The sequence below is a fragment of the Acyrthosiphon pisum genome, chromosome X, assembly GCF_005508785.2.
Source record: "Acyrthosiphon pisum isolate AL4f chromosome X, pea_aphid_22Mar2018_4r6ur, whole genome shotgun sequence".
Lineage (NCBI taxonomy): Eukaryota > Metazoa > Arthropoda > Insecta > Hemiptera > Aphididae > Acyrthosiphon > Acyrthosiphon pisum.
Genome location: NC_042493.1, coordinates 18,862,058 through 18,870,205, shown reverse-complemented (window position 1 = coordinate 18,870,205; position 8,148 = coordinate 18,862,058).

Below are 8,148 nucleotides of genomic sequence, written 5' to 3'. Positions count from 1 at the left end.
TTTTACACACTAAATTGTATGTAATTCTACGCTTGTATGTTCATATGATGAAACTTAGGTACCTACTGAATATCTAATACCGGGTGATTTTTTTATCATTGAAAATATAATTGTTTAAGAAAAACGTTGTTTTATAAGTGACTTGAAATTATGTAAAAATATATTTTCAAAAAAATTTACACTTTTTGAAATATTGAGTGTTCAATGATAAAAAAAACACCCGGTATAATATGAACATCATAAATAGTTAATAGTGAGGTAGGTTTGAATATTACATTGAAGCTTTACTCAGAATCATTTTATTGAATGCAATAATTTACATAACGTAATGACTTGATCAATGGTGAAGTACACAATATGAAACCTACTAAATAATTGTACTATAAACTTGACCAAGTTATCTGGTTTCTAAATATATATTACAATTAAATTGCAATTGTAATTATTACTGTATAGTTGTAAGGGTCAAGTGCACTTAATAATTTAGTAGGTCAGTGTAATATTGGTGTGTTAAAACTTAAATTTGAATTCAATGATAAATCATTACCTACAGACGAAAAATTATCCTGAGCGGAGACGGTTCATCAGTCTATATTTCTAAGAATATTTTATTATAAATTTATATCGCCTATATTTATTTTTCTACATTTATACCGTTGGTTTAGAATGAACTAATTTCTATCGAAAACAAATCGCATACACGCAGTACTTAATATTATTTCATATATTATATGAAATAATATAAAATATGGAATATGAAATATTATATATGTATACCTTAAACCTGTTACTAGTTAGGTAAGTCAATATAGACTTGCTGTTGAACGATACGAATAAGTTCATCGTATAAATTGCTTCAAATTAATCTAAATATTTGAAAATTGTATCGTGTGTACTAAATATTAATATACGTAGCGGCAAAAAGTTTAAAGTTTCTACGAATAAAATTTTTTGAATAATGCAAAAAAAACTAAAGTCGTTATTTTTTGTTAAATATCCAATTTTGTCTAGATTTGAAAATTAAATGTCTGCATAGGTACCTATAAAAAAAATTAACTTCACAAAGCTTATGAAAAAAGATTGTACCTTTGTGATTTATTAGATATTTTTAAATTGCTATAAGAATGACGTATGAAGGATCATTTATTACAGTTTTAAACTTTTTGGTCGAGCATAAACATTTTTATCAATCAAAAATTGTAATGCCTATATATTTCTTAAGATTAGTCAAAAAATAATTTAAGAGTCACTGTGTAGTGTGTATAGAAAAAAATAATTTAACATGAAACGGAGTGTGTCGAGTTTCAACTAATATTTTTTTTTTAAATTATAAGTAAATATAAAAAATCGTTTCAGGATAAATTGTTTTCATACATTTGAATATCCCAATGTCACTTCAATCCCTTATACAAAATGTTAAACACAACTTTTTTTTTAAGCTTCAGTAGAAAAATCTCATAAAATATTTATGATTATGTACCATAACAATTCCACAATTGAGGTGTATAAATTATAAACTTAGCGGATAAGCCTACCCATTGATAAAGTGTGCCCGAAAAGGATTATCTACTCGTATAGTTACAAAAAAAATTAATAAATTTTGCCAAAACTGGGTTTTCAGTAAACTTTGTTATTTTTCTCTAATTTGCCCAAGTACCAATACGATTCAATTTGCTTTCAGAAACTAACCTCAAAGTTTAAAATTGAGGCATATATTTCATAAATGCTCCTAAAAGTGATGAGAGATAGATCAATAAATAAATGAATAAAACAAAAACCAAAAAACCATCATTTTAAAATCAATACTTTCATCGTTTGTTGAGAATCTAAAATTTACAGTTGAGTACGTTATATTTTTGTTATAATTAAATACTGTTAAAGAAAATCGTTCAACAAATAATACGTGATGAAAATAGTTAGTGAAAAATGTAAATGCTAAAATATCCATATTTTATTATTTTATTAAAATATTCACAGTTGAAATACATTTTTCAGATTTGAAATTAATAAAATATGCATATAGGATTATTGAAATAAATGAACTGTGATGAAAAAAAAAACGTTAAAAAATATTGTTTATAATAATATACTTTTTACAAATTAATTGTAAAAATATAAATTCTATTGAATAAAAAAATAAAACTATATTATACGATTTTACTTTTTTTTTATCTACAATGTTACGAATGTATGAAGATGTCCAAAATTTTATTTTATTTTCGGTGATCACGTTTAATTTGATTATCAAATTTAATTATTTACTGTTAGTTTCTACACAATACTCTTTATACCTACCTTATATTTACCTAATAATTTGAATATATATATATTATTCTATCAACATTCTGAATTTGATTTGTAGAGTATTCAAAAGATTTTATAACTTTTGTACCGTCCTGTAGTGTTTATGACGTTCTGTTATTATGTTTTAGGGTTCTGAAATAAAATTCAATTATCCACTGTTATTACTTTGCATTCTTTATCACTAGGTACTTCTTTGTTGTTTTCAAGAGTTATTTTTTTCAAACAAGGTCTGGTTTTTTACGTAAGTACAATAACATCATTAAAACTCGATCTAAAAGCATTTTTGAACTTAATACGAAAACATAAAATTTTGTCTTACCTTTCTTAGATAAAATAAAAACAAAAGAATTCTCACCTAATTTTTATCTCTGAAATAACTAACAATTTGATTTTTGTCCAATTAGTCCTTATTTTTTGTACGATTTATAAATGTATGATTCTTTGAAATATAATATATTCCATTTATTTACAGATTTGCCGCTTAGGTATATTATAAATATTATATTATTATCTGTGTTTGTAAGTGATTGTTATTTATTGTTTGAAAAAGTTTAATTACATTTCTTCAATTCAATTTTTTTTAATAATAATAAAATTTGCATTTTTCTCTATCTAGAAAGGTTTAATTTTTAAAAGATGGTACCTAATTTATTTTATTAGTTTTAGTTTACATCATCGAAAATATTTTAGTGAAATATGGATTATTCTCTCATATATTATAGAGTTACAGTTACCTATATGATGTTTAGAAGGATGCAGTAGATAAATATTATCCGTATAGTTATTATAAATATAAGAGCTATTTACCCAGTGGCTTAAAGGTAGACTACACTTTTTTAACTTCTTACCAGTAAATTAACGTTCTTAACGTTTCTTAACAACTAATTGAAGTTATGATGTAATTGATTTTATTAATTTGCCCACTTTAACGTAGTTCACCTAAACCTTTGCCGTTTTCTTTCAATTGTTGTTACAATTATTAATTCGTGTCTGTTGAACCTGAAATTGTCCAGAGTTATAATAGAAATCCTTAGAGTGGTTAGATTATTAATGTGAACTGCGAAGTCTATTGAAGATTGGTGTGGGTGTCAGAAAATAGTAGTTTTTATACATATACATTACGATGGTTACTACTGCTACAGTGATCCCGAATGAAGTGCACAATAATTGGCGAATTAAATACAATGAACCATTTAAAACATTGTGATTATATTGATATTTAGAAATGCATTACATTTGAGCTCAAAAAATAATGACTGTCAACATTTTACTACCCTCAGGGCATCACAACCTATAAAAGTTTATTTTTTATGTATGAATCGTAGATCTGTTTAGTGCTACTACAGTACTATATACTATATAAAATACCTATTATACCTACTCATTTCAATAGCGTTTCTTACAAACTTTTTTAAACATTAAGTCGTAATTAAGTATACTTGCATATTCAGTCGAGTACTCGAGTCACGATAATTCAAAGTTGAAGGGGGAAAAAATCGCTTCGAGAAATGTATTATTTGAGATAACTAAATCGAATTTATCAAAATAAAGTTAAAACTTCGAGTAATATAATAAAAATGTTAAAAGTTTTTTTAAATAGAGATATGTAAATGACGCTAAAATATACCTATGTCATAAAATAACTATTGCATTGCTCAAAAATTATGAAAAAAAAATATGTAAATGGCCTACATCGACTCGTTATTTTCATAATTTTTAAATCACTACTATTTGATATATTTATACACAACATTTTGTCATCCATTAATAGTCCACTGTCTACAACATTAGCATAGGTACTTACGTTTGATTGTTTGAATTATAGTTAGTTCTTCTGCCACAATTTGTCAATGATGTCAACCGTCGTTTTTTTCTAAACATTTAACTATTTATCAAAATGTTATCTTTGAGCTAACGACACTGATAATGAAATTATAGAGATACGAGAATTTCAAAGGCAATAAAAAAAATTTTAGTTGTCAAGTTTTTGAGTTATTGATGTGTTAGACGTTCGAGTTATCGTGATTAGGGACTAGACTGTAATTATAAATACCTATTTATTATCGTTTAAAAATAATAATATTGTACACTTATTAAAATATTATCTAATAATACATAAGTCGATCTTAGTGCGTGGGTACATGTACATACACTTAATATTTTAATACTCACATTAATAAATTAACTTTTAGGTACCTATATATGGAATAGGCCTAGACATATATGCCAGGTTGCATTCATGAAACATTTAACGAATCAATAGTGAGCTCATGGTCCCTTAAACATGATTTAGTGAACTGTGATTGTTCTGTTAAATGTTATTGAACAATTAAATTACTTAATTTTTCATGCGACCCGGCATAAGTGTTTTTAATATTTAAACATAACAAATTGTTATCCTTTAATTACAGTGCCCATAAGAAACAGTATCTATTTGCATTAGATTCAATTTTAATTTTGACCCGGACCTTGGACAGTGTTGCGGTAATGCGGTCACACTATCCAGTATATATTATCTGAGACTTTCTGCAGGAACATAGACGCAACTATGGGACTTTGTATTGTATTATAAGTAAAGCCACGTTGTGGCGGCGGCTTTGGGTACATCGAACGAACAATATGAAATAAAATACATCTTGGTACTTGGGTGGAATTCTTCGTATACGGTTGTTAAGGTGGCGGCGGTGTTGTTGGAGATATATAAGTCTTACGTGCTCAAGTTTTAGCCAGAGGGAAAGCCAAAATTACCGCGTTTCAAATAGCATAATTTATGAATAAATTGATTTCATACATTTTTTATTCCATGGGAAAATCATAATACAAATTGGCATGTCATTTATATATACATTTTAACACGATATATATATTACTACATGATTCTACTTAGTACGCATATTTGTAAGCAAATAAATAATATTTATTTTTTGATGTAAAATACGGCCAAATAAAATATAAAATTAGTCTTGTGAATAATTGTGACTATGTTGCAGAAATCTTTCAATATAAATATCTATAAAATGGTAGCCCGTAGCCGTTAAGTAAAGTTCAATGATTTCCGTAGTAGCTAATAGCTATACACATAGTTTACGATGAGGTCACTAAAGTTATATTTATAAGAAAAATGCGCATATAGGTACTCATATATTACACGTATCAGAATTTTATAGTGCTTTCATATTACGTCCTTAAAAACACTAAAATATGTGCAGTAAATATTTTATATTTTATAATATATAAGCACTTACGATTATAGCTTAAAATATAAAATCAATTCTTTCTTTTTCATTATTATAATAAAACATGTGTAATATAAAAACGATTGGGACCGGATATGTTTTCTATTTTAGATAAGTTTATACAAAGAAGTAGACATTTTAATAAATGTATTTAGATAGATGGATATTGTTTATGAATTACAAAATGCAGTTAACTTCCCCCAATAAAAACCTCGAAATAGTGGAAAAAAATTCTGTTACCGAGTGTCCGATATTTAGAGGTTTCACTGTACATAATATATACATATATTACAACGTTTATACTATTAAAATATTATAGTATGATACATAACATATAATACTAGCTGTAAAATATGACTTCACTCGTGAAAAAATGTACAATTATAAAATACAGCGCTATATAGGTGTTTCTCGGTTTTAGTGTACCTCAGAAAATCAGCGTCGATGTGCTTTGTGATCTAATTCAACGGAGATGAGCAATCCACCTGTGTCTTTTCAGATATCTATAAGAAAAATTTGAAACTTTCGTCAAAATAGGTCGAGTAGTTTTGAATGTATCTATAACAAACATACATTATACAATTATTTTACCCTTGATACCTTTAATAACTGAGACATATATTAGTTTAAATTGTAAGGTAAATAAAACAAAATGAAAATCCTGAATAAAAGTCATCGATAGCCATTATGTTTTTAAACTATATGGTGTGGGTGCACAGAAGACGCAGTGCTCTACAAAACTAAAAGGTAAATACTAAATTGTCGTGTTTAATGATAGGTACTATTTTAAGAATTGTTAAATTAATAAAGAAATAGGTACATAAAAAGAAGTGTTTATTGTTCAGTCTTTACTAATTGGAGTATAAAAGGAATGTCACTTGTTTAAAAAATTATTGTACCTACATTAAAATGTAAGACACACTAAAATAAATGCAATAGTTAATAAATAATTTATTAATTTTTCTTTAAACTAGGTATAATAATTGAATATATGAATACAAGATATAATAACCATTATAATGATTTAAAACCATTATCGCAATAACAAGGTCATTTGTTCACTTATCCAATACTAACCGAAAAAATAAACGTACCTACCCATGTCGTAACCATTACATTAAAAGTAACCTATATAACTGTTGAGATAAACTGATAAGTATAATTCTAAAACTAGTATTTAACATATGCATTGGTTTCGGTGATAAACAGGTCGAATGACAACATTTTATTACCATTTCCCTTTCCACGTAAGACTACATGGTACGGTTATCTACTAGATAACCGTGGACATGGTTCATCAATTCCAGGAGTAATTAATTTAAAAATATATTATGCTCGCCGGGCATGAATAATGTTCAAATAAAACACATGATTCCATGTTATTCTGGTTCATTATTACACAGGTTAAATACTGTATTATTATTTGATCATTTCCAAACGAGTTAAGAAAATATTTACCTATGACAAAATGGCACTGAAAACTTTGAACATTTCACATTTAGCAATACAATTCAATTAAATGCAAACAACGAATTTGTATGGCGTATTTAACTATACCCAAGTATAAAACAAATTTGTATTACATAATATTAGATCGTTCAATATAAGATACGGAAAACATTTTTAGAAATTTTAATTTGGGGTACTGGGGTAGTAATTGTTACAAATTGGATTGCATAATTTTCTAGTTCGGTTGGAAATTAATTTGGGTCCAATGTTATGTATTTTTTAACGTTAGGTAGCTTGCCAAATATTATTACACGTTTTATAATATTCATTATTTGTAGAAAATATTTGCTTACGGAGAATAGACTCAATTATGTAATGCAGGGATAATTTGTATATTGTTGTTAAGTTATAGGTTCATTAATTTGATGATTTAAATAAATATAAAAAAAATAATAGGTACCCGTTTTGTCTAGATAAAAATGAATTATTCATTTTTACTATATTTATAATTATAATTTTTTAGAATATAATAATACACAATCGGTACATAGGTACCTATAGTTTTAACTTTCAAGACTAGATTTTATTCAATGATACATATTGAATTATAATAATATATTATGTATAATTCATAATTTTAAAAACGTTTGTAGGTAGGTACTATTACAAAAGTGTAATAATTATGAACTAACTAGGTACCTACCTTACTTTTTAAACGACACAAAACATCTAATTTCAATCTTCAATTAACCATGCATCGTACACTAAATGTTATTGTTGATATATGATCTGGATGATGTACGTAAATATTATTTATCTTTAAATCCTTGTTAAGCTGCATCATGGTCCAGATAACAATGCAGATATATTATATAAGGCGTAAAATATTATACAAATTAATTGAATGATAATATTTCTGTAATGGCTGCCATGGTCGCTTGGATATTATTATCCCATCAAAAACTATAGTAACATTATACCAGCGGGGTTTATCAAAAATAAATTATGTAGATCACACTATGTACCATGTGATACATTTAATATTCTCGTATACCTAATACAATCGTGTGGGTATATATACAAATAATATAATTCATGTTGGACGGTCAAATACGGGCGCGTTACGTGACTAATTTTAATCGAGGATTTAAAATATACT